Source organism: Anser brachyrhynchus, assembly GCF_964034855.1.
Source record: "Anser brachyrhynchus genome assembly, chromosome: 2".
Classification (NCBI taxonomy): domain Eukaryota; kingdom Metazoa; phylum Chordata; class Aves; order Anseriformes; family Anatidae; genus Anser; species Anser brachyrhynchus.
Window position 1 is genome coordinate 54,020,928 of NC_137695.1, and position 23,374 is coordinate 54,044,301.

General features: G+C 38.6%; 1 long non-coding RNA gene across 1 annotated transcript in view; it reads left to right on the top strand.

Moving 5' to 3' along the window:
• LOC308188791 overlaps nt 1–11,789 on the top strand; it is a 30,117-nt gene extending 18,328 nt beyond the window's left edge. Inside the window, exon 3 of the long non-coding RNA XR_013945769.1 lies at nt 9,557–11,789. This is a non-coding gene — a long non-coding RNA (uncharacterized lncRNA). The remainder of the gene's footprint in view (nt 1–9,556) is intronic.
• The last annotated feature ends 11,585 nt before the right edge of the window (nt 11,790–23,374 follow it).

Consider the following 23,374-nt stretch of genomic DNA (forward strand, 5'->3'; position numbering starts at 1 on the left):
TCAAGTTCTGACAGGGATGATATGAACTTGCAGTCAACCATCTGCCCTGGAAAATCATCAGGCTTGCTCCCAAGTATCTTAACTGTAGGTTCATCTGTCTTGACTCTCTGACAAAGCCTTCTGATGCTGTCAGCACAGTCTCCCTCTCTCTCTCTCTCTCTCTCTCTCTCTCTCTCCCCCCTGTATTTCACAGAGTAGATGAGAAAAAGATTACCGGAGGTATTAATTAAAAAAAAAAACTCCAAGCTAGCTACTGTCTCTGTCACTCCAGACTTCTGAATTTCATAAATGTTGACAGAAATATATGACAAAGCTTAAATGAATGCTGTACGTGCAATTCTATGGTGATTTTTTATTATTATTTTTTTTTTCTTTCCTAGTGACCCGTTTATTGGAGGAATAATATTCTATATGAAACAAATATAACACAGTGAACTGGGATTAAAGGGGTGTGATAGCTCTTGGAATCCATCTGCCCAAAGAAAACTCTTTTATCTTTTGTGTGTGAAAATGTATCCCTACATGTAAATCCCAAACAAGAATAAAAAAGCGAAGAATTGGTTTCTGGGATTTCATGTTACCAAGTAAGCTAATTTTATGAGGACATAGAACATTGGCTCAATTTAGGGCAAAACATTCTTATAACTTCTTTGTTTCTTCACTTTCTAGGATCTTTTATAACTCTCTGGTTAAATATCCCTTAACAAGAGTTTCCTTTGATGTGTATAGAAAAAAATCCATCTTAGGTTTGGAAGACATTTTGTCATGCATTTCAACATCACTGTCCTTAAAAGACACTGGGGGTGTGTTGTTTATTTTACAAGCAGGGAAGTTATATGGATTTCTGTCCACACACTGTTCCCATGTCCACACATGCACAAATTCTTCTGCCTTGTTTTGACTGGGAAATGTGAGTGATCCAGTAGTTTGGGGAAGGCTGGTGTTGTCACTGGTGTTAGTAAATTGCAGACCCCCTAGTCACTACCAGCATAGATCCTTGCCAATCCCCATCAAAAAACACACACCCCATCACACCAAGCATGTAGAAATAAGGGAATAGATGAGGTCATTATTTATGTTAAAGTTAACCAACATGTATCACATTTCTATGGTTAAAAAAAAATAGTCCATTGCTCATTCAGAGATATGTAGTATGGTTTGAATCACTCTAAGGCATCATTTCTGGCTCACAACTACCAGTCCAGGTTGTCATAGATTTCTTTCAGGTCCTATGTAAAATCTAGTATTCCTACCTGGATGTCTTAGATATCCTAGGACATCTCAAATGTCATAGGCACTACAGACCATATTTAGGCAACAGATGCAGGTCCTCGGTGTTCAGATTTTTGACAATATGAGAAATAATTTCTTTGATGTGTTACAGATTGCATATTATATATTAGTATACATTATATATCACTATAAGTTTTCAGATCCTTCTAGATGTCAGTATGCTTTGTAGCCAGCTCCAGATTGGGACGTATAAATGTGTCAGAGGACATCATGAGACATCCTAGCACATGAACCTTACCATGGTGCTGACAGATGAGATATAGGACCTACAAGATATCCTCCTTCTCTGCCACAAAACACGTAATCTTCTAGATTGGTAGAGGGATGCCCTTGGACATCTAAAATGACACTGTGTTCAGGCAGCTGAATCCAGTGTAACCTCAGAAGAATTCAGAGAATCTCAGCTTGGGACATAAGGAGGAGATGAATGAAGGCTTCTCTCAGCAGCCTGTAGACCTTATAGCACAGTTGCAGGCTGTACAGTTTGGAGGATTGTATACTGCAAATACTCATGCCTCTGGGATGCCCTGCCTGCATCTCTAAGTCCTCAAGGAAATGCTCTGTCTTCCCGGATTTCTAAGAAACTGTCTTGATTAAGGACACAGGAAGGAACTTCTGGGTCACTGGCTCTGCCCCCCCCCCGCTTACCTCAGAGCACTGTGTCATGTATTCCCTTTCTGAAGCAGTGTGATCCTTTTCGTGGACCCAGGGAAATATTCCCTGTCTCTTTTCCCTCTGCCCCATTCAACTATGGTCTACTCTTTATCTTCCCACTCCACTCAGCTTCCTGGACTCATGCCCCCAAACATTTCCCCCCCCAGTCTCTTTAACAGTTGAAGACAGAAGAAAGTTATCTCACAGTGTAAATATTTACACAATAAATTTTGCTTTTTCTATACTTAAAGATAACTCTTCATGCTTTTAACCACACAGTGAACCTCATAGTAATACCAAGAAGTCTGTCTTCTTAGTGAGACCTGGAAAAAAAGAATAGGAATAAGTAGGTCAGGCTGTTTTAGAGAGAATGAGCTGAAGCAAGCAACTACCTCAGGCATCAGCATGAGACAGACTAATTTTCTAATTCTCCTCTGCTAGCAAATGTGATTATTTTCATCATGAGTTTTGCGATGTCTTTGTTAAAATATCCCCTCCTGGAATCCTGTGATGTTGTTTTTCACTAAAAGAATAAATTAAGTTCTTAACATTTATTATAGGATAGGAAATCTGGAAGACATGAAACACAAAGGTTCAAGATTTCAAAAGGAGATATAGCCCAACTGCTACAATTTTATGGTTCTTTTGTGGGGACTGAAAGGTAGAGAAGAGATAGAGAAAGTTGACTCAAGATTTTTGAAGTTCACAGTGTTGTAACTTGGGAAATAATTTCTCTCTGCTTCTGACTGGCTATTCTGTTCCAGGAATGTATTCTAATTTTCAATTTTAGTCTACATTACCTCTTTGCTTATCTCTTTCCCTGTTCTTATTTCCTTCTTTCCAGGGTGTTGTCTCTTTTTCCATAGTTTTCTAAGCCCATCCAATTTTTTTTTTTTTTTAATAGAAATGGCAATTATATATTTTAAACATTTCTGTATTCAGTTTGCTAGCATTTTAAATTTTTCTGTATTCAGTTTGCTGGCATTTTACTTTCCTGTCTCTGAAATTCTCTTGCTTTTTTTTGTTTTGTTTCATTTTGTTTAGTTTTATTTTGCTTGATCATAGACACATTATAGCAAAGAATATTTTCAAGGTGAGATTAGAAAACAGATAATGCATAAGTGCTGTTGGTGTTGACAGGAAGTCTCTTATATGTGAAGGGCAACATGAGATAAAACTGTAGTTTTTTTTCAGTTTTCAGACAAGTGACTGATAAAGGCTGGTATCTCATACTGAAGGGAAGTAGAACTTGACATGTTTTTAAAACAAAGATGGAGGAGTTTGGGCTCAAGATGGAAAGCCAAGTTTTAACCACTCTGAGAGTCAGTATTGCTGTTTATTAACAAGAAGATGTCAGAGGAAAAGCTTAAGAGGGGGAAATATGAAGATCTTGGTTCCCCCCTGAAAGAGTAACTTACATCAACTGCAATAAAAAATTGTTATTGGAACAGAATAGCCAGTAAACCTATTTTGGCCTCTGGATGCAAACCTGCAAACAGCTACCCTTGGATGCTGTCTGGCTGGGTGAGGTCTTGAGGAAAACAGAGGGTACACAGGAGGGACTGCCTGTTTGTTCATCAAATTCATTTTACTAAGCCACAATTGTGAAGTCTGTTCTGTTAAATGTGTAGATAAAAACAGGATTTGTGTTTCCCAGTCTGTCCTTTCAGCGCCTTCCGTGAACACTGTTTTCATGCAGAAACAGTTGGGAGAAAAGACAAAGACGCCCATGCACATGCGTATTTGCATATGGGTAAACCTATTTTGAGTTAGTTGTTTTTCATGGATAAGCAGGATATCCAAGTTAGTTTTCTGTGATTTATAGTTAGATTTTTATATAAAAAGCCACACTATTTCTGTAAAGTATTATATATTTCCTTCAGGGAAGACTAAATCAGCCATATTAATTCAGCTAAATTCAGACTTCTGTGATAAATGGGGGAAAATATGTTTTATATAGTCACAGGAAGTCTATCCAGCAGTGTTGTGATAGTGAAATGGGCAAATAAAAAAGAATTGGTTGAAGCTGAATAATAGAGAGTCCATCATAGCAGTATAATAGAATGGCAAACAAGGAAACCAAATGCATTTATTTTGAGAAGTTGCTATAAATCACCAGTAGACTTCAAAATATTTCTCTGAAGAGGACATGGAAAGAAGTTAGGTTGTATGAAAACATATGCATAACATGTTGAAGCAAATCAAAAGGTTTGAACCAAGGAAAGTAGCTGTCGCAAAGCCACAGAGAACTGTTCCCCTACTCTGCTCTAAATGGATTGTTAAACCATATGGTTTTACACTACAGTGTCACTTCTATATGTGCTAATGCAAAATCTAAAAGAAAATTTGAAGTTCCTGTTTCAGAACATGACACCTCAGTCATACAAATATGAAAGCTCAGTTCAGTAAGTAACACCAGTGTAAAATGACTACAATATACTGCTTGTAAGTTACTAACATGAACATCTGTATGTTTTATCAAATTTTAGTTAGTTTCATTATATGCAAAAACATATAATTGTCAGGAACTTGCTTCAGAAAAACATCCCTGACATGTAAGAAATCTTCCTGAAGGTAATCTTCCCTTGCTTCTCACCCCTTTTGTCCAGCTAAACACCTCAAAAATACGAAACTGAAGTTTATTAAACAGAGCTTTTATTATCTGCACTGATCTCCAAAATACAATTTTAATACATTTTTTTTCCAGTATTCGCTGTGTTGCAACTACAGTTAACAATGACACACTCATGTTATTAATCTACAGCGGTTTGTCATTTCTTCAGCAGCAGAGTTTGGTAAAAAGCTATCTGTGGTGTCTACAAGAATTACAACACAGCACCAGTGATTTGGAGATAAAGAACCAGAGACAGATAGAGTTTCTTAGACCAGCTGAAATTTAATTTCAAATAATGAACAAAAACATTTGGTGTTTTTAATCGGCTGAATTTAGCAGAGTTTGTTTTGAGGAAGCTTGCATTGGCTTAAAAGAAAAGCCTCTGCAGTCCTCTTGATACAGGATTGCTATGGTATACCAACAACCTAGCACAGCATCACTGAAGTTAAGCATCAAGAGTAGAAATGGAACACTGCAAAAAAAGATAGTGCCAAAATGCGAGGTCTCAGTGCCTTTGGAAGTCCTGCTGGCAGTGCTGCCAGTGCCCCAGGCTCGATCCTGATTTGAATTTCCCTTTGCTACTAGGCTGCCTTGTGTTGCAATTATGTGATGCATATCACAAGTTCACTAGTGGAGATACTGTGGGAATATGTTTGTATAACACAGGAGTGGTATGGTATAGTAACACGGGGCTGCTAAAGTGCCTTGGAATTTGTTTTGTTTTGTTTTATTTTACTTTATTTTATTTTAAACTGAGAGAATGTGCCTGTTCTGTCACCTGTGGACACCAGGTACCTTTCTAGAAATACTCATTGCTGGCTTTATTCTACTTCCATATAAGCAAACGTTAGATAGATTTCTTCTGCTTCTATCCCTTTCTTTTTATTTTCTCTCTGAGGAAAATGTGTAAAACAATGTTGACAAATCTCTGGTTTCGTAGGCTTTCCTGGAAGTACTCAGACACAGTATATCAGGATACACCGTGTGGCTGTCCTGTTATAGAATATCACATGAGCAAACGAAGTGTGTCTGGCTGTATGGTGGGAACGTTCATGTATGTGAGGTCATACGTAGGGACTGCTCCAATGTACTGTCGTAACAAAATACAGATCAGTGAAGTTAATGCCTTTTACTGGATGTGACATGCTGATATACTCCTTTCACCGATACGTACACACCCCTGATACAAAACAGCAAATGCATGCCTTTTGGTTACTGTTATGGTAGAGAGGACACAGGACTTGTGGAAGAGGGAGTGCCAGGCCGTCTGTCAAAGTTCAGTAGCATAATTTTGGCAGGCAGGATTTGACTTATGTCACTGTAAAGTAAGCACTCATAGTGTAAAATATAGTGTAGCACTATTTAGGTATTTAGAATCACAGATTCGTAGAATGGTGTGGGCTGGAAGAGACCTTAAAGATCATCTAATTCCAATGCCCCTGCCATGGGCAGGGACACCTCCCACTACACCACGTTACATCCAACCTGGCCTTAAACACTTCAAAGGATGGGGCATCCACAGCTCCTCTGGGCAACCTGCTCCAGTGTCTCACCACCCTCATGGTGAAGAATTTTTTCCTTATATCTAATCTAAATCTACCCTCTTTTAGTTTAAAACCATTACTCCTTGTCCTATCACTAACAAACGACAAAGAGTAACTCCCTTACAAATAATCCTTCTTCTGCTTTCTTGTAGGCCCCCTGTAGATACTGGAAGACCACTATAAATTCTCCCAGGAGCCTTTTCTTCTCCCTCAACCTGCTGGCCATGCTTCTTTTGATGCAGCCCATGATACGGTTGGCTTTCTGGGATGCAAGCACACATTGCCAGCTCACACTGAGCTTCTCATCAACAAACAACCCAGGTCCTTCTTCTCAGGGCTGCTCTCAATCCATTCTCCACCCAGCCTGTATTTATGCTTGGGATTGCCCTGGTGCAGAGGCAGGATCTTGCACGTGGCCTTGCTGAACTTCATGAGATTCACAGAGGCCCACCTCTCAAGTCTGTCTAGGTCCCTCTGGATAGCATCCTTTCCCTCCAGCATGTCGACTGTACCACACATCTTGGTATCATTGGCAAACTTGCTGTGGGTGCACTCAATCCCACTGTTCATGTCACCGACAAAGATGTTAAAAAGCTCCAGTTCCAATACCAGTCCCTGCAGAACACCACTTATCACTGATCTCCTCCTGGACATTGAGCCATTGACTGCAACTCTTTGAGATTGACCATCCATCCAATTCCTTATCCATTGAGTGGACCATCTGTGAAATCCATGTCTATCCAATTTAGAGACAAGCATATCATGGGGGACAGTGTCAAATGTTCTACACAAGTCCAGGTAGATGACTTCAGTTGCTCTTCCCTTATCCACCAGTGCTGTAACTCTGCTGTAGAAGGCCACCAGATTTGTCAGGCATGATCTGCCCTTAGAGAAGCCATGTTGGCTGTCACCAATCACCTCCTTATTTTCCAGGTACATTAGCATAGTTTCCAGGAGAATCTACTCCATGATCTTGTCAGGCATAGAGGTGAGACTGACTGGCCTATAGTTCCCTGGGTCTTTTTTCCCTTTTTAAAAATGGGGGTTATATTTCCCCTCTTACAGTTAGTAAGAACTTCACCGGACTGCTACGACTTCTCAGATATGATGGGCAGTAGCTCAGCAACTACATCCTCAAGTTCCCTCACGACTCATGGATGCATCTCATCATGCCCCATGGTTCCATTCCTTCGGCCTAATGCAGTTTCTTTGAACATCTAGCACACAGCTAGTGGGGAGGTGAGATGAACAGTAGAGCCAGCAGAACCAGGGGATGATTGTCCCCCTGTATTTACTCAGTTTTGGGCCTCTCACTACAAGAAGGACATCGATGCCCTGAAACACATCCAGAGAAGGGCTACAAAGCTGGTGAAGGGCCTGGAACACAAGTCCTGTGAGGAGTGGACGAAGGAACTGGGGGTTGTTTAGTCTGGGGAAGAGGAGGCTCAGGGGAGACCTTATTGCTCTCTGCAACTACCTGCAAGAAAGCTGTGGGGAGCTGGGGGTTGGCCTCTTCTCACAGATAACTAGTGATAGGACTAGAGGGAATGGCCTCAAGTTGCACCAGGGGAGGTTTAGGTTAGAAATTAGGAGACATTTCTTCTCAGAAAGAGCAGTCAGGCATTGGAACGGGTTGGCCAGGGAAGTGGTGGAGTCACTGTCCCTGCGGGTGTTCAAGGAAAGGTTGGACATGGTGCTTAGGGACATGGTTTAGTGGGTAATATTGGTGGTAGGGGGATGGTTGGGCCGGATGATCTTGAAAGTCTTTTCCAACCTTTATGATTATATGTGTCACAAACATATCCATCTGTTGAAACCAATTGTGGGTACTTGTTTGTTGGCAGGATAACCCAGTCACTAGGTTTTCATATAGTCCTTGGCTCCCCACAGACCTTTTGCTATTGAGGTTCGCTGTAAGCCCAGGATGTGCTGGGACCTTCACTGCAGCTAGGTCACAGTAGCCACTCAACTGGCTTTCACCAGCACTCTGGAGAGTCCACTGCAGTCGGCATAACTACGTGTGATGTTTTAAATATGTTAGTGTTACCAAGTCTTATGGTTTCTTTGCTGAAATCCACTTGGAAAAAAAAAGTGAGTCTGTACCCTTGGTGTTTGTGAAGGAAAGCTTCAAAAATATGACCTGAACTCACCCTGCATTATAAGGCAAATAAACCACACAAATGTATTTATTTATTTTTCAGTAACTCATGTTACAGCTAATCTCATGATGTTTTGTGGCTTGACTCATGGTTTTCAAAAGCTTGAGGTTGGCAATAGTGAGTAATACATAGAATGTCACATACAAAGCAAAGCCAGCTTTTTTTTTTATTTTTTTAATTCAAGGGTTATATAATGCCAAAACCAGTTTATGCTCTGTTTTGGCTCTAGTCTGCTGCTATTGGATCTGTGTTTGAGAGCCCAGGCCTCTGATTTTGGTAAAAGCCCGAATCTCAACAATTAAATCTTATCCTTAAGCAAATAATTCTGTAAGCTATGAAACAAATGAGCCCCATTTCTTATGGATTTGTGTCCATCAGCTTTGAGGACATGACCTTTGTTACCTTTGAGGCTTCTGTCCGCTGCAGGTCTGCCTGAATCTGGCCAATAATTTCAAAACTATTAGGAGAGATGATGGGTGTATATACATCTCATTTCACTTAAAAATTAGACTAGGACTTGTTTTTCATACCGTATGTGTAAATTTGTGAAAAACAGGCAAAGGATAAAAAAGTTGAAGTCATTGATTAATAAGTTATTTCTGTTGCTAGTCTCACAAGGTGTATTTTCTCATGAGTTACCAATTGTAGCTAGTTTGTTTTCCCTTTTATATTTGCTGCTTTTTTGCTGGGATTTTATATGGGAAGATGGGCAGATGGACATATTCTGAAAGGAAATTTGAAGTATTTAAAAATTACTCATTTTCCAGATCACTCATTACCATTTCATCAAATTTGTGGTTTGCTTTTTATTGAAAAAAAAAAAAAAAAAAGGCTTTCAGCATACAGCAACAATTAAGGATTAAGGGGCAAATTAATTGTTTTAGCAGCCATTATAATTCACTTAGTAGTACTAATCTTGATTTTCTGCAAAAGGAAGCATTAACACCATGTTATTATCATTCCTCATCATAGAGGATTCTTAATCTGGACATACAGAGGTGTAGAACACTACTGTATTGGCACTGGTTATTGCAGTTTGTTGTCACTGATCATTTCCAAATGTTTTACGCCATGGGAGTGTAGCACCTTTTGTGAATCCCCATCTGTGCAGTCAGGGAAGGCCTGGTTATCGCGTACTGCAGGCAGGGAGCATAATTGTCTCTTGGCCTATATGTAGGGATTAAACCCGTCTGTATCCATAACTGGTTGAGATAATTAACTCTTTACTTATTGATTCATACTTTGTGCCGTAAACACATACAACAGTTATCTTCATGTTTTTTCTATTCCAGTGCCACAGATTGGAGCTGCTTTTAGCTAACTAGTGTCTTCCACAGCCCTTGAAGAGAAAAGACTCTGAATACTGAGATGTCTGTCCCCTGTGAGCCCTACTGATGTAAAAATCAACTCCTCTTTTGCTTCTATCAGCAAACATGGAACAGTTAGTGAAAAAGTCTGATTATACAAAATATCATTAAAGTTGGGGAAAAAAAAAAGTATACCATTGGGAAGGTTCTGCCTTCAACGAAAATATGATACTGAGAAAAATACGTTTTTGCTGTTAAATATTTAGAAGCATTTCTGCATTTTTTTCTGCTACTACAAATAAAATTCCAATGCATTTTTTTATTTTTAAAAATTGAACTAAGCTCTAGTGCTAATTAATGTCATCAAAAGTCATAACAAAATTGTTTTAGTGTTTTTTATCTCTGCATGATGAACACCTTCAATATCCACCCTTCTCCTATTAACAGTCGTATGTCATTTGAAAACTGAGTAATAATAGTAAACTATTCTCAGCAGAACTGTTGAAGCCCTCCCTTTGCGGGCTGGTATACAATAAAATATGCATTTCACATGTCAACCGTAGAGGTATAAACGGCTAGATTTTATTTTATTTTTCTCTACAATAATTGAAAATCTAGGGATTTGGAGGCAAAGATAGCTGCAGAATGTCTTCTCAGGTTGCAGAGTTTGATCAGGGGTCAAGTTCTCATGAACCTTTCCATACCATTTTCTTAATGTATCAGTAAAAGATTGTTTTATATAATTTCTGTCCCATGCCCCAAAGCCATTGAATCTTATTTCTTGTTTGGAAATCAAATTTGAATTTAATTTCTTGTTTGGTATCTGCCTTCCTCCTTTTTCCTCTTTTTTTTTTTTTTCTCTTTTTTTCTCCCCAGCTGATAGTAGTTGTGACATACACTGCATATTTCATTTTGAATTTTAAATATAAGGCAAGAAATATACTTGTATTTGCAACAAGCTGTGTCTGTATTGTTTAAGTTATTCTTCTGCTATTGTTTACATAGTCTATGTGCCAGGGGCTGACTTGATTACAGCTTTTCTCACACTTGTGTGTTGCACATCATTATACATATAACCATGAGTCCTTGTGACTGCAATGTAAGAAGATAATACCAATTTTGTATGTTAGTTTGACTTCTTGAGTAAGATTTTTAGTGGATAATCAGATGCTACCTGTGGGATTTCTGGCTTTGTTCTTTTAGTATTTTGCACAGAATGCATTATAAAGAGTTCATGCACTATAGTAATTTTTCTATAATTTTTCTGGTCTTGAGATTTCTAATTCATCATCCATGTGGACACCTACATTAAGTAATTGACTTCCCACCACTGAATTTGCACAAAATATCTTTTTGATTTCAGTGGAAGGAGTATTTCATCTTTCTATTTTTAATGTTATAGGAAGGCGGCTTTTTATTAATCCAGTTTGACAATAGTCTTCCTTTATGTAACATGGTAGGCTTCAAATATAGAATTAGTGGAAAAACAGTCATTTATGCTGTTGTCTGCTTTGAGCGAAGACTTTTGTTATTGCTGAAAGTACAGCCATTGTACTTGTTAGATAATTTACAGTAAACACACGTCCTCCTAATTACATCATAGTAGCTTAAACAGATTTGTAGAACCATTAAAAAATCAATACTTAGCTTTTAGGTGATGAATTAATTAATGGAGTGTGAATGCTGAATGTTTGCTTTATCCAGCATGTACTATAGCTTTTCATAGCTTCAGCATCCAAAGGGGGAAGTGCGAAGCTGCATAAAGTTAAGAAGTTAAAAATGCTTTTGAAAATGTATCACTTTCTGCCTGGCCTAGAGACCATCCCTGTAAAACTTTGTGTTAGTTCAGAAAAGTGGCACAAATTATTTTTATATAAAAAATATAGGTCTAATAGAAACACAAGTCTATTCTTTCCTCCTCTAAGGCCTATATTTTTCACTTTCCGTTTTTGCTAAGCCTCAGTTGAAGTCAAAGTGTTTTACATAAGGATTTAGTTTATAGGGGTAACATGATCAGCAAGAAAACACTTACAGCAAACTCCAAAGTTATATCAATTAAAATTTGAGTGCTAAGAAAATGACAAAATATATATATTTTCTTTTTCTTTCTTTCTTTCTCTTTCTTTCTTTCTTTCTTTCTTTCTTTCTTTCTTTCTTTCTTTCTTTCTTTCTTTCTTTCTTTCTTTCTTTCTTTTCTTTCTTTTTCTTTCTTCCTTCCTTTCCTCTTTCTCTTTCTCTTTCTCTTTCTCTTTCTCTTTCTCTTTCTCTTTCTCTTTCTCTTTCTCTTTCTCTTTCTTTCTCTTTCTCTTTCTCTTCTTTCTCTTCTCTTTCTCTTTCTCTTTCTCTTTCTCTTTCTCTTTCTCTTTCTCTTTCTCTTTCTCTTTCTCTTTCTCTTTCTCTTTCTCTTTCTCTTTCTCTTTCTCTTTCTCTTTCTCTTTCTCTTTCTCTTTCTCTTTCTTTCTTTCTCTTTCTCTTTCTCTTTCTTTCTCTTTCTCTTTCTCTTCTCTTTCTCTTTCTCTTTCTCTTTCTCTTTCTCTTTCTCTTTCTCTTTCTCTTTCTCTTTCTCTTTCCTCTTTCTCTTTCTCTTTTTCTTTCTCTCTCTCTCTTTCTCTCTCTCTCTCTTTCTTTCTTTTTCTTTCTTTTCTTTCTCTTTCTCTCTTTCTCTCTTTCTCTCTCTCTTTCTCTCTTTCTCTCCCTCTTTCTTTCTCTCTTTCTCTCTTTCTCTCTTTCTTTTTTCTAAAAGCATTCAGCTTCAGTTAAAATGAAAAGGTTACAAAGATTATATTAAATAAAAGCTAAACACCTGACATTGTACTGACTGGATTGTAATTCTCAGGAGTCTAAGTCAGCCTACATATTCAGAGTCACACATATATGATAAGATCCTTGTCTCTCAACATGTCTGTTCCTGACTTCTGTTACCATCTTCTATTTATGCAGGGAAGTCCCTTTAGATTGCAAATTGTAAATGCAACTTCAGTTTCAGTTGACTTGTGGCAATACAGAAGAAGCAGAAATGGCATTGCTCATTGTAAGTAGGGTGTTCAATTGCTGCAAATAATATGTTAAATGGTTAGACCAGGAACAAAAAGCTGGATATTCAGAAGCATTAAATATTTCTAAATTGTCACCGACTTATTTCAAAATTTAGTTTTGAGTCTGTACCATGAAAATTGCATGCTACCCAAATGCACAGAATTGCTGAACATGAAACAGCAGCTGACACTAATAACTACTTCAACATAATCAGTAAGATTAATTTGGTGTTTATTGTCTGGGATTTATAAACTGTCTATTTCTTTAAATGCATGGCCTTGTTGCACAGAGACCTTTAAAATGTCTTCATTGCTTTATTATTAACTGAACTCTTTATTCTGAGTGGGTGTGTGGGGGATTAACATAAATGGGGAGTTAATTTAAAGGATGTTATAAAGAGCATTCTGTTGTACTGCTTGGTTATTTTGAAAATACATTTAGCATATTCATACTTGTCTCAGAATTTCAAGGAAGAACTTAAAAGGACCTCAACAGGTGTGTGTCTTTCATGCTGGGTGTCTTATCACTAAAAGTCCCTTGAGCAGAAGTGGGTCAGCTGTGCTGTAAAAGGGGATTTTTCACTCGGCTTTCAGGTGTGGGAACAGAACATGCATCTTTGAAGTGCTCAGGCTTTCATTTGTCTCTTGGAAGGCAGATCATGCTTTCCTCATTCGACTGGAATTCTTGCTTCTGATGTATATACAAATAAAATCCAAAATATCTGAACTTTTTTTTTTTTTTGAGAAGTGATGGCAAACTAGAAATGTGGCAGCATTATTTGATTTTAAAGTTGTGCTGGTGACTGGCACACTGCATTGTGTTTGAAGTCTCTTCTCTGAACTACTAGCAGTGGAGCATATGTGCTTCCTGTTGTTTTGTTCTTAGCCTCACTCTTCTACTTTGTGTTTAGAAATATTCTTCAGGAATAGAAAACCCTGGTCAGATAACATATGAATTGCCACATCCTGAAACTAACATTATCTGATATTCAAATGTCATAGTAAATAAATATATATATATATGTATATTTCATATTTAGGATCAAATACAAGGAAGGAACACAAAATAAATAAATAAATAGATAAATAAATAAATTAAACTTTTGAAATAATTAATTCTACATAAAAATTAGGAAATCCTAAAACCACACTTTTATTATTTTTTGTGGATGTTCAGTGCAATTCTCCATACTCAAAGATTCAGCTAAGGTATTGTTGAAATTTATGCTTTATAGTGCTTGTTGGAACATAACTGAATGGAATTAAATATCCAATATATAAACAGTGTTTCATATTCCAAATAACTGTAACTTATTCTATGTATTCTTCCTTCTTATTTAGGAAGGACAGTAGAATAAGTTTTCTTCCTCCTTCTGTCAATTTCGTCCGTCTTTGGCTTTTTTCTATACCAAATTTCCATGTCTTGAGATATTTAAGGTCTTGTACAGCTGGACTACAGTCTTCGTCCTCAAGATACTTTTTGTTACAAGGGCCAAGAAAGAGAAGCCAACATGAATAAATCTTCACATATGTATCGATAGCTAGGGGTCACCTGCCAGCTAATCTTTTTGTATGGAGAAACTTGCCATATTTTTAATTTGCAGTGTTTGTCTGCATCTGCATGTTAATCTTTCTCTTTTCTGTTGCATCAGTATTAATCTAGTTTGTTAGTTTCTGTCTGCAACTTTGTTTTTACCTGCAGCTCCTATCTTTCTGTCTTCTTTTATACTGCCCTCTGTTTTCAGTAACCCACCAGCCTGCCTACAGGGTACCTTGCCAATCGTTCCTCTGCCGTGGTGTCCTCCTATAGGTTCAAGTCTTCATAAGACCCGAGTCACACTTACACCCCAGTGTATTATAGGAGGAAGATAATATTTCAAGTGTATACGTTCTCAGCTTCTCAGCAGTAACTCTGAAACAATACCAAATTTATGTCTTTTACATCAAAGTTCATTTGCATTGCTCATTAACAGAAAAACATTGCTCTCAACAGAAGTATTAACAGCAGTGATCTTTCTAACCCATGCATTTGGAGAATGTCCTTCCATATTCTGTAAAGCATTCACCTATATAATAATGTAGTAACATTTCTAGGAATATAACAATCTTAAGAACAATCACTCAACTCTTAAATATAATATAGCATGTAACATTTGTTTCTTTAGTTCCCTTGACTCTGCAGTGAATGGGAGAACAGTGAGAGGCCCATCTCCATGTTGGGAATTACGGGTAAACCAGGACACACTTTCTAAAGCTCTCCAAGGCAGCAAAGGGTGATGCACACATTGCCTCACTAATGGATGAATTCCTTTAGATGAAAGTTGGTAGCTGAACATCCACATGTTGTTAAGAAAGAAATTTTCCTTTTTGATAACTGATTTATCCTTTTCCAGGAAACTATAACATATTTATATTTTTAAGCTAACAAAAAAATTGATAATGATAATGACCAAATTCCCCTATTTATGACATGACTGCTTAGCGTCATCTAATTAAGTTAACAGAACAGGTAAACAATGATATTGTTATGGTATTACAGTGTTATTTTTAAGCAGTTATATTGGCTTACTGTTGCAACATTAGCCAGTTCTGCAAAGCAACTTTCAAGATCCATCATGAACTTTAGCTAATGATAAATTTGGTAATAGGTTCCAAAACACTTGTCCCATGCACTTATACATTCTTTCAATGTACAGGAGCCATTTCATGCTCAATATGTAAAGTGAAGAATTTCAGTGTAAACGTCTTTTAAAGAGCCCTATAATTTTCATTTTTTACCTCTTTTTTCACTCCTACCAGATAGCTTCCTATTTCTTTTTCAACTTCAGACTTACTAGCAAATGCTTCCTCAAAGCCAATGTTAAACTAGAGCCCTAAAACAACCACAGTGGCTGGAATTCATGTCCCTGAATTCAGTGAAGCCAACGTCAACAAATGCCAGGTTCTCAGCAGACTGCTATGTGCTGTAAAGGAAGATTTTTTCCACTGTATGTCTGGTAAATATATCTATTCAAGAGAAATGCATATCATGATTGAAACTGCAGCCTCACAGCAGGCTGAGCAGGACTTCAGAATAAATTGAGCTGCTGAACACGCATTTATTTTTATGCTTTGTGTGATTAAATTGCTCCTAAATAAAGCACACAGCAATTAATCTGACAGAAAGGAAACAATTTACAGTACCTTTTTGTAATAGTTATGCATGTACACAGCTACCCACTTCAAATTGTCCCCCTGGAAAGACAGGTCACAGAGAAAAAGCAGACCTTGACCCTGATATGCTCTGCTTGAACTTTTCCTGACATGGCACTGCAGACTTCACTGCAGAGCCATTTCCCATCCATCTTGTTTGCTCTTAAGCTGCCAGCTCATTGCTGTTTCAGCTGTGGGGAAGGCAGAGCAGGCAGCTAGTGTTGTTTCTGCTCTGTGATGAGGCAAGTGGGTGATGCTGTATTGATCTGTATTGGTGAAGAGATGGTATCAATTTCTTTAAATAAGTAGCAGGAAGGGAGATAAGAGAAGGCTGGAAAATTTATAGTCTGAAGAAAAGAAATGAAGAGAGGAATAGAAGACGTTAATGCTATGTTAATACCGGGGAGCCCAGAACTGGACACAGTACTCCAGATGAGGCCTGACTGGAGCAGAGTAGAGGGGGAGGGTCACTTCCTTTGACCTGCTGGCCACATTCCTTTTAATGAACGCCAGGATCCCATTGGCCCTCTTGGCCACCAGGGCACACTGCTGGCTCATGGTCAACCTGGACCACCTGGATCACCAGGACCTCCAGGCTCTTCTCCGCAGAGCTCCTCTCCAGCAGGTCATCCCCGAGCCTGTACTGATACATGCGGTTGTTCATTCCCAGGTGCAGGGCTCCACACTTGCTCTTGTTAGACCCCATTTGGTTTCTTCCTGCCCAGCTCTCCAGCCTGTCCAGGTCTTGCTGAATGGCAGCACAGCCTTCTGGTGTGTCGGCCACTCTTCCCAGCTTCGTATCATCGGTGTACTTGCTGAGGGTGGACACTATTCCCTCATCAAGGTCATTGATGAAGATGTTGAACACAACATAGGGTTGTCTGTGTGTCTGACCAGCATACAAATAATGATGCACATCATTCTCTACATATCGATCTGCTAGGATGACAGTGTCAGAATGGGGAAAAAAATGGTTAAAGATACTTGTTTCTAATATTTAACAATCACTGAAGATTAATGTTGTAATTTATGGGAAGTGAAAGGGTATTCCAGTTCCACTTCTACTCTTCATACATAGAGGCAAGATTTTTTTTTTTCTTGTGCCAAAACCTGTTTGTCTATGCTAAATAAATTTTATGTAAGTGAAACCCCAGAAAGTGTCTTATCTCATCTGTTGGGTGTTTGCAACTTTAATTGTGCAAAAGGTTCCTATGTTACATCTTTATCACAACCGTTTCTTTCATGGCACTCCTTACCATTTTTCTGTATTTTCTATATTTTGTCTGTAGTTTTGAAATAAAACAATGCCTTTGATATTGCTGTGTGCCATTGTTTCACAACTTTGGTCAATACCAGCCTTATGTCCCTGTGATTAATTAACTTGTAGCTCTTTTCACATCTTCTTTTCCTGCTTCAGTGTCCATTGCTTTCTGATCCCCTCTGTATTTTGCTTTGATCTAGGTTAGTTTCTGTCAGATACGTGCATAACAGTTTTAAGAACTACGGCAAGCTCAATTTTTTACTTGTCTTTCATCACAGGTGGCCCTCCTGCTGCTATATACGTTCTGATTAGGAGCAGTAGAAAAAAAAATATATCCTTAAAGACTCACTGTCTACTTCACACTGCAGTCTCCTCTGACCACATAATGTCCTGATGATTGCATAGCATAATCATGCAAAGCATAAGAATATATAATTTTCAGGTGCCCATAAATACATGCTTCCTAGGACAACATTCACTATTTCTATTGGAAATGAAAACAGAACACTTCTAGTATTGTTTCTTTTTTGTTTATTTCCTTGTTGGTGTTTCTTTTGTTCTTTTTCCTCAGCATCTCTCCCTCTTCTGCATATGTTCCTCTATTTTGAATTTTTTGATTATTTTGTCCACCACCTAAGCAGAGTGAGCAAGGGGGAGTCTGTGCTTTATCTATCTCCAAACCCTAACCTTTACCCTAACACTAGTAAGTTCCCAAGTCCAACACCCACCCCATACAGGACTCCCGTGAAACAGTGCTCACAACAGACGCATTTTAGTTGTCCTGGGCTGGAACTCCAGCTGATGTGGAAAGAGCTGTGTCAGCACACAGAGTAGAAAGACTCCTTTAGTAGTTTTTAATACTTTGTGGCTGCCAAACTTGGTGTAGTACCAGTCTGCTCAGCCTGTTATTTCACCAGTGCACTGTGCACTTAATGCTTTCTTCACAGGACATCTGCAAAGCTAGATATGAGCAGTGTCATCTTTCCTACCCTGCCTTGCCATCTGCCCTATTTTCCCCCTTTGAGATTGCTTGCATTTTTAATCAAAGCCAATTGATTCCAGATTAAATGTTTATGTGATGCACAAGATTAACAAGCAGTTATAGGTAGACTATGTTTGAACTTTCTGTATGGATTTCCCTGCCTTGATCACTTCAAACAAGAACCATTGGATTCACTTGAAAGAAGGACCATTCAATTCTTACCTTAAAAATAAGACTCAGGAAACAAACTTAGAAAGAACTGTGGCAAGAAATGAATTGTTTGATGAATTAAAAACCTATCCACATGATGATTTAAAAACACAGTCACACTAGATAATGAATGGAGATGTCTGTGTTGAAAGGCTGATAAACAGAGTTTTGCCTTTCCACTGGTCATTTGTGAAGAAAAAAGTTATGTCATCAGTGTATTAGGCTTATGTGACAAGGGTTTGGTAGCAGGGAGGCTGTAGGCCTTTGTGAGAAGAGTCCAGAAGCTGCTGCATGTTAGATAAGGGCTAGTTTCAGCCAGCTCCAAAAGGGACCCACTCCTGGCCAGAGCTGAGCCAACAGGCAATACTGGTTGCACCTCAGTGAGAGAAGATTTAAGGAAAGTACTGCTGTGAGGCAGCAGCTGAGAGAGAGGAGTAAGAAAATGTGAGAGAAACAACTCTGCAAACAGCAAGGTAAGTGCAGAAGGAGGGGGAGGAAGTACTCCAGTTCGCAGAACAGAAGTTCCCCTGCGGCCTGTGGAGAGGCCCCTGGTGGAGCAGGCTGTCCCCCTGCAGCCCATGGGTCCCACACGGAGCAGATCTCCACGCTGCAGCCCGTGGAGGAGCCCCCGGTGGAGCAGGTGGATGTGGCCTGGAGGAGGCTGCGGCCCATGGAGAGCCCCCGCAGGAGCAGGCCCCGGGCCGGAGCTGCAGCCCGTGGAGAGGAGCCCACGCAGGAGCAGGGGGTCTGGGGGGAGCTGCCGCCCGTGGGGGACCCGTGCTGGAGCAGGTTGCTCCTGGGGGATGGACCCCGTGGGACGGAGCCGTGTGGGAGCAGTTCTTGAAGAGCTGCTGCCTGTGGGCAGCCCCCGCAGGCTCAGTTCGGGAAGGACGGCATCCCGTGGGAGGGACCCCACGGGGAGCAGGGGCAGGGAGTGACCCTGAAGGAGCAGAGGAGATGAAGTGTTGGGGACTGACTACAGACCCCAGTCCCTGTTCCACTGTGCTGCTCGGGAGGAGGTGAAAGAGGGTGGATGGGGGAAAGTGATTTTAGTTTGAATTCTCACTGCTCTTGTCTGTTAGTAATAGGTAATAAATTACATTAATCTCCCTATGTTAAGTCTGTTTCACTTGTGATGGTAATTGTTGAGTGATCTCCCTGTCCTTATCTCAACCCTCAAGCCCTTTTTCATTGCGTTTTCTCTTCCAGTTCCTTTGAGAAGGGGGAAATGAGAGAGCAGTGTGATGAAGCCATCAGTGTGAAACCACCACAGTCAGAATACTCTTCAGAGTTTATATTTCTTCATGAATTTCCATGTCAAGCCTTCGCTAAACAATTACATATAAATTCCTTATCTTTTGTGACAGACATATGTACTTTTTGTGATGAAATAACCAGTATTACAATAAAACTTGAAAGATTTTCATTGAAACAAAACTTCATTGTCATTCCAACAGTTTCTCAAACTCTATTTTAAAGGAAGTTTTACGTTACATATTTATGCAGACCTTTCTTCAAATTTTATGGCAGTATTTGGTGAGGTTGTGCTCAGACCTCAGAGCCAACATCTTCACTTCCATCACAGGAAAAAAAAGACAAGCCCCCAATCCTAATATTTCTAGTCATCGCTTCTGATGAGCACCCAGATTTGGATAATCTTCTGCTGACTTTAATAGCATATTTAATCTGTAAAATACTGTTTATTCAGAATAAGACTTGCAGGGTGGGTCAACAGTTCTTCAGCTTGTGTTGTCCGTGATGATGGTGCATCAGTTGACCATCTAGAACTTCCATTTGAAAGAGTGGCTTTTATGTGTTTTTACCATTGTCCCAGAAAAATCATGTGGAAGTGGCATAAAATCTCTCCCTGTTATCTTCTGTGTGAATAGTGAGCTATGTATTGTCCCACTTTTATACTGCACCCTGATCTTCTATAGATGCTGTTGCTGAGCTGTCTTTTGTCTCTGGTGCACCTTGGAGTTTATATTTAGCATTTCTGCACATAAACACATCCTGTTCATTGCCATCCTTGAACACCCACTACAAACTTCCTCTGCCTTTGTCACTGTCAGGTTCCTTCAAATAAATGCTAGCTATTTTAGACACTTTTACAGTTTATTTTTGCACAACCTGACAACACTCCTGCTTGCTCTATTTCCCATTAAAATGCTCCCCCAGATTTAGATTTATTTTTTTTTTATTATTTTTTTTTTAATTCTGATAGTGAAGTAAACCCTGCCTATACTTTTCATTTTTCTTCCCCTAATCCTTTGACATGGCATGCAAGTGTGGTACTACCATGCACATGGTAAATCTGTCCCCTTGGTTCTCCAGAAGGACACTGGAAATATGGACATAGAGAATGGCTGCCCATAGGCAAGGCTAGGAGGTGGCCAGTGCTTCTAGTTGTACATGAAAGAGTTTGGAGATCCAACAGATGAACCACAGAAACCCATCTTACCATTCTGTGTTGAGGAGGTGGTAGCTATGATATGAAGACTTATGAAGACTTGTGAAGACTTATGTCCCCTGTCTGGAGGAAACTATGTTGGTAAAGGTCAGCAGGTAGAAAACTAGTATACCTACTTTGTGTTTGTTGCTAATGTTATTGTAATCTGCTTCTGTAGAGCATTTAGAACATTTGACATTGTCGTAGGACTCTTTCAGATGAATACCTTATTTCCTTCCAAGGACCATCCTGTGTACTTCTGCATTAGTTTCAGTATAATTTAACAGAGTAGCTATGCTGCTTAACTGCTTAAGCAAGACCTGAAGTTAGGAAGAGTAACACAGCACTTACATTTCCAGAAGCACATACATTTCTATGTGAGTGAGTGAGTGAGTTAATATAAGCTAGGATTTTGTTTTTTAGATTTACTCATGCTCTTTTTTTCTGCTGTGTTACTTTAATGAGATGTCAAGCCCTTGCAAAGCTAACATCACTAAAAGTTATCTGAGTGGCCCAAGTAGTTCACCATTTTATTCAGAAGCTGTCTAATCTCATGTTTCACTGCTCTCCTGAGCTTCCCAAATGTCATATTATTCAGCTTTTTTCACACCCTGGCCAACTCATCATCATGGTCATTATCCAACCTCTTGAGCTGATCTACTTAACACCTCATTAAAAAAAAATAAGCTCAGCTCAGCTCATCTCACTGCTCTTCACTTGTCAACAAGTCCTCTTTTTTTCCTCTTTTTACATGCAGTTCTTATGGTGCTTAATATTTGTCAATCATTAGTTTTTACCCTCTGGTGTAGTTTCCTCATGCTCCTGTTGCTAACCATCTCATTTGTATTATATACCACTGCCTTTTTAGCTTGTATAAGTTCTATATAAGATTTTGTTGTTGTAGTTCTTGTTCATTCTTGAACTTGAATGCTAAAGCCAAGGTATATTGGCATATTAAAATATATACTCTGACATCATTGTTTTTTTTGGAAAAAAAAAAAAAAGTGTTTTATATACATACTGCTATCATTTTATTATAGCTGTCAGAAACTTTTTGGTTGAACTTTTCCGTAGAAATATTTTTCTTACTTGGTTAGATGATTCCATATTTCTTTAAAGAATTCATAATTATTTCTGAGGCAAACTTCTTAAAAGTAATCTCACAAATAAAAATATTGGAATCAGTGGTGGTTTTTGTTTGTTGTTGGTTGTTTTTTAATGTGAAACAGTTAAAATCAGCATTTTTTCTGTTTTTTACTCAACAGAAAACAATTAAGATTAGTGATGAGGAACACACCATACCTTGAATTTATGTTACATATGCAAGTAGTTATCTTATCTGTGTTTGCATTCTATACTGCATTTCACTGTAATTTTACTATACTCTGCAAAGAGATGTGTAATTCGGACAGTTTTTGAAACTGGTGATTAGTCAGTTGATGGAGGTTTAAACTTAATGATGTCTTTGACCATGGGGGGCAATGGACACGTTAGTAAATAGTGATCAGTCTTTAAAAATACTTAACAGTTAGTCACATGGTTTCTTCTGTACCACAGTCATTTGATTTTTTTAATTTTTTTTTTCTCTATACATAAAATAGTGACTGCAGTTTTGGTAAACACCAGTGTGTGTTAACTACTGGCAAATATTGACTTTGTAAAGCTGACCATTTTGTGTTGGAGTAGCCAGAAAAATAGTGGTGATATTTGCAGTAGTCATTTGAACATAAGACCAGTAAGATATCTGAGAAATTGGAATTTCCTGGTACCTGACAATGTTCAATGACTATGGGTAACAATTTATCTTACCACTACCAGCTGGAAGCTTAAACATATTACTCCCCGTGCCCCAGATAACAATAATTGTTTTTCTTCCATGAAGAATTCAGGATATATTTTCTTTCGGCACACTGCCCATATGAAGTCCGCAAGGGCGTAGCAAAGAAAACTGAGCATCACAGGACTGGATATAAAAATCCTAAAAAAAAAGGTCCATAAAAAACATTTCAGACCTGTTTCAAAGAAATCCAGGGCTTCAATAAATTTGAGATTCTGGTTACTTATTTGGTTACTCCAGTGCTTAGTACAGTGAGGTGTTTTTTATGTAGGCAGCTTGCTTTTTGAGGAGGTACCTTAAACATCTCTGCAGTTAGTGTGCTGAAATGTTAAAGCCGTGACATTCTAGACACAGATTACAGTCTTGGCTTAACCTGTTAAATTCTTAGTAAAAAATTCCCACAGAATCAGCTTAGCCAAACTAAATTAGGACTAGAATACAGTGGTTCTCATGATGATGATGTTGTTGTGAACCTCTATTTTATGTTGAGGCCTATGTTACCCTCATTAGCATTAGTATTACCCCCCACAGAGGTGCTTTGGAGTATGCATAGAAATGAGGGGGGATAGTACATTCTATACCACTATTACCTTGTCCTTTTTCTGACTGAATTTTGTCTAGACCTGAGAATCTATTCTTCATTTTCAATACTGGGGAGAAAGAACATCAAAGACAATCTGACTCCAAGGAAGAGGTTCTTTATTTTTTTCATCATGTTGCATAGATTGTTACCTGCACAGATCCTGAGCAGGAAAACATTTAGAAAAGGAGACCCCCAGCAGAGGGTGCTTGTAGGAAAAAAAAATAATTAAAAATTATTTAACTTACCATAGTCAA